This window comes from Rutidosis leptorrhynchoides, chromosome 1 (genome assembly GCF_046630445.1).
Source record: "Rutidosis leptorrhynchoides isolate AG116_Rl617_1_P2 chromosome 1, CSIRO_AGI_Rlap_v1, whole genome shotgun sequence".
In the NCBI taxonomy this organism is placed as follows: Eukaryota; Viridiplantae; Streptophyta; class Magnoliopsida; order Asterales; family Asteraceae; genus Rutidosis; species Rutidosis leptorrhynchoides.
The window spans coordinates 291,160,338-291,165,358 of record NC_092333.1 but is presented as its reverse complement, the minus strand read 5'-3'; the positions used below and the strand labels follow the sequence as shown (position 1 = coordinate 291,165,358).

General features: G+C 32.0%; 1 non-coding gene across 1 annotated transcript; it reads left to right on the top strand.

Annotated features, from left to right (window-relative positions):
• The first annotated feature begins 3,847 nt into the window (after window positions 1-3,847).
• Window positions 3,848-3,954, top strand: LOC139886856 (small nucleolar RNA R71). The gene has a single exon (XR_011772717.1). It is a non-coding gene; the product is annotated as a small nucleolar RNA R71 (small nucleolar RNA).
• Window positions 3,955-5,021: the final 1,067 nt, after the last annotated feature.

Here is a 5,021-nt window from a genome sequence, read left to right as displayed (position 1 = left end):
TTGTGAACCTACACCATCACAACCATCACCATTACTTTAGAGCTTTTATTAATCATTTACCATCACCACCACTCCATCATCTTAGAACACCATCAGGTGAACCACCATCATCGACTTTAGTCGACCCCAAAATCCACTACAACCGCCACCTTCTTTCTCAATCCATCTCTTCCTCTTTCTATCTCTCTTGAACTATCATCACTGCAAACATTCCAACCACCATCAACAACTACCCTAATCACCACCTTCAACCATGATAATCATCACTACTACCATGATCAACTTAACTGCTATACCTATTATTTTAATCGATCAACTCAACAGCTCATTTTTTATTCGAAATCATCATCTTCAAGCCCAACCCAACAACCCTTCAATCATCTTCTGCTGGTACAACTTTTGTTTTCTGTTTCTTTGAACACCACAATCACCTTCATCGTGATGTTAGTACTACTACTGTTGATGATTCTGTTAAGCCATCATCAAAATCATTAACCATAATCAACAACAAACCTTTTAACTATTTTAACTACTGTTATTCATAATCCGAACATACTACTGCAACCTAATAACCCATTGGTTTCTAATATCGATCAAACCACCAAACCCTACAAGAAAACACCTACTCAATCCTTCTGTTTTGCTGCACGCTTATTATATTTTTGTTAATTCATGATGACATCTGCTATAGCAGCCTTTGTTCCTATTTTAATCGAACTAAGCTATAAGCATTTGCTAAACTTTATCTATGGCCGAAAAATACAAAAAAAAAGGAAAAAACCCCCACTTTTAATGTAATAAGGTTATCGTTACTAATCTTTCTTTTCCTCCTTTAATTGTTGGCCGACAAGTTAATAATACATGGTGATTAAATATTGCTTTGTGGAGCCAGACGATACATACACACACTATTGCTTTGGTACCCGATCGGTAAAGGAGGGAGTTAGTCTACTTGGGTCGTAATATTGGGTTCCTGTTGTGACCAAAGCCCAATATATAATTAGAAACAAATACTGACTTTGTGCAATTGAATTCAGTTATTACTCAGTCCAGTTTATGTTAATAATAATGATGATGACGGGAACGATTATGATAATGATTAGGATAATGATCTAATGAGGATGATTATGATGTTAGATGATGGTAATATTAATGATCGTATAATTATGGTAATAATTAGAAAATGATTAGGATTATGATCATAATAATAATTAGGAAATGATTAAGAGTATGATAATAATTATGATGATGTAATATGAAAAGATGCTGTAATCTAAGAAGGAAGATGATCATGATAATCGAAGTTGTTAGATGATATACGTTAAATAAAGAAGAAGAAGAAGAAGAAACAGTACGGGTTATATTGTTATTAGATGGGTTTAATTCCAATAAAAACGGAAATGGTACAATGGTTTAGGGGTATTCATGATTACCGAGAGGTCCTGTGTTCGATTCCCATTTGATGCAGACATTATTTTTTTCCAGCAATCACTAGCCATTCAAGACAGGCCAATGGGCTTGATTAATTTATCTTGGGCCATTAATTACGTACAAAACATGTAAAGATGTTGGGCTATGGATTAATTTCGGTTATTGGGCTGAAGGCCCGTTTAGTTCTCCTGTTAAGCCAGACAATAATGATAATCACACGAGTAGGATAAGCTGTGATGTAAGAGAAGGGAAAAACAGATTGATAATGGGTAAACTAAATATAGGTATAATTATAGATAATAGAAAAAGACATGGCTTGATGGTTAAGGGTGTTGCAAGTGAGCGGGAGGTCGCGGGTTCGAGCCTCGTCAGGAGTAATTCTTTTTAGAAAAAGAGTTGAAAGGGTATACTTTGCTATTTTTACTCCTATTATTATTTATTATTGTTATTGTTATTATTAATAGTAATATACTTATTATTATTGTTATCACTACTAATACAAGATTATTGATCATTTATTATTTTATTATTATTGTTATTATAAAGGTTATAATTATTATCATTAGGATTATATCTAATAGTATTATAATTATCATTAGTATTATTATTATTATTAATTTTATCATTTTAATAATATTAATATTATCATTATTAAAGGTATCATTATTTTAAATCTATCATTTTTTATTATTTAATTATTTATTTAAATTTAGTATTATCCTTATTATTATTATTATTAAAAACTATTATTACTAAAATTACCGTTATTATAAAAAAATATATATATTATTTTATTGAAAACTATCACTTTTATCTTATCATTATTATTATTTTTATTTATTATTATTACTATCATTATTGATATTAGCATTATAATCATTATTATTAAACTTAGTCTAGTATTATTATTACAATAACTATTACTTTGCAAACGAAAGAAATTTATATACATATATATTTGTTACATAATTATACTAATATCGCTTAATATTACGACATAATATTATTGATATTGATATAACGTTAATTAAATTATATATCAAATAAGCATAATAATATATTATAAGTATTAATAAAAGTATATATATAAATTAATCTTAATACATAACTAAATATATATAAAGTTACTCGATTACGATTATATGTTTTAATATATATACAAATGATATAGGTTTGTGAATCCGAGGCCAACCTTACATTGTTCAGTTCAGTCGAATGAATATTTTTACTACAAAATATTGTATTGTGAGTTTCATTACTCCCTTTTTAAATGCTTTTACAATATATGTTTTTGGGACTGAGAATACATGCGCTGCTTTTATAAATATTTTACGAAATAGACACAAGTACATGAAACTACATTTTATGCTCTTGCACTTTCTTATTCTTCTTCTTCTTTCCAAAGGTATCACAAACTTTATTACCTATTACTTGCTCATACTCAACTCCTTTTCTTGGAAATGGGATGGGTGGTCTGCATGGTGCCACCACTGGATTTACATACTCGAGTGGTGGTGGTGGCGTAACTTCTTCATTGTTACTCACATCTAAAACCTTCCCATCTTCTGGTGCTGGTTTTTCAGAATTTGTTGACACCATATTAACATTCTCATTCCGAGGATTTACTTCAGTATCACTCGGTAGCTTTTCTTGTTCCCTCTCACTCATCATGCTAGCAAGAGTACCTACATGTTTTTCTAGATTCAAAATGGAAGTTTGTTGAGTTCTAAATGACTAATCAAACCTCTCATTTGTTTGGGTTTGAGATGTAATAAATTGTGTTTGAGATTCCATTAGTTTTGCCATCATTTCTTCCATATTTGGCTTTTTCTCTTCAGTTTTTTGTGGTGGTTTATACAAGCCAGGTGTTTGTTGATTGAAAGTGTTGTTTTGAGTTGGTTAGTTATTCAGATCATGTTGGTTATACGAGTTATTGTTGGGTCCAATTAGAATGTAAAGAATATTTTGATTTCAATTAAAGTTTGTCCTTGGCGGTTGATAATTATTTTGATAATTATTTCCCGGCCTTTGGTTCATATAAGAAACATTCTCACGTTGTTCCATCGTTTGCTCGATGTGACAATCTTTTGTTAAGTGTGGTCCACCGCATTGCTCACAAATGATTCGTATTGCTTGAATATCTTTAGTCATCTTTTGCATTCATCTCTCAAAAGCATCTATTTTTGCTGAAATGGAATCAAAGTCATGGCTAGAATCAGCTCTAGCCGCTTTAGATGAACGAAAAATATCTTTTTTCTGGTGCCACTCATGCGAGTGGGAGGCTGTGTTATCAATAATCTTGTGAGCTTCGGTAGCGGTTTTCTTCATAATGGAACCACCAGCTGCTGTGTCGATGTCTTTTCTTGTAGCAAAGTCGCATCCTTGGTATAATATTTGTACTATTTGATAAGTGTCTAAACCGTGTTGAGGACATCCTCTTTACAACTTTCCGAATCTTGTCCACGCTTCATATAATGTTTCATTTGGTTTTTGTGAGAACGTAATAATTTCTCCTTGAAGTCTCACGGCTTTAGATGCAGGAACGAATCTTTTAAGAAATTTTTCAACTAAAACATCCCATTTATCAATCGCCCCTTCACGTAACGATTCTAAACAATCTTTGGCTTCTCCCTTTAAAGTATAGGGAAATAACATGAGATAGATTTGTTCATCCTCAACTTCTCTGATTTTAAATAGAGTACAGATCCTATTAAAAGTTCGAAGATGTTCGTTTGGATCTTCTTTTGGCGTACCACTAAATTGGCATTGATTAGTTACCATGTGTAGGATTTGTCCCTTAATTTCATAATCTGGCTCATTAATGTCTGGTTGAGTAATGGCATGACCTTGGCCAGTGCGTGTAGCTCTCATTCGATCTTCCATACTTAGAGGTTCCTGATTTTCCATGATTGAATTTGTTGAATCTGAATCACTAGAGAATTCTGATTTAATGGTTTCTTCCTCAACAATCTTTGGTTGTATGATTTGCGGTTCAGGAGGAATGATTAGTGGTTCAGGATCTCTGAATTGTCCTTGAATATCCTCCGGGTTCTCAATTGTAAGGTCGGGTACAAAAAATGGATTATCGGAAATTTGAATTGGAGTACTTGGTCGACTTAATGATGATTCTAAAAAAAATCAATGGCGACAATATTGGCAAGATGTCTTGATCGAGTTACAGGTGGTGAGCGTATGAAAGGTGGTGAACTTTTTGCTCGGTGCATTCACTGCATATCCTATTAGTTATAAAGATAAAAATTATTAAAGTTATCAAATTAATAGACTTTTCTGATTTTGCCCACGTTTCGAATAACCAATAGATGCAGCAGGTAGCCAGGACCCTTTAAATTGAAAGCCCACAACTCGCCACTAACAAATCCAACTATTACTACGAACCAGAAAATTTTGGATGTTTATCAATTTAACCACTTAAAATAATTTTTTCGTCGAGATTTAAAGAAAATTTTGAAAATTCTATGTCCCAAAAACTGGAGCGTAGAAATGAAAAAGAAAAAGTGCGTCGAGAAATAAGAGTCGAAAAACAAACGTCGAAAAACAAACAGTCGAAAAATAAAAATAAGAAAATAAAG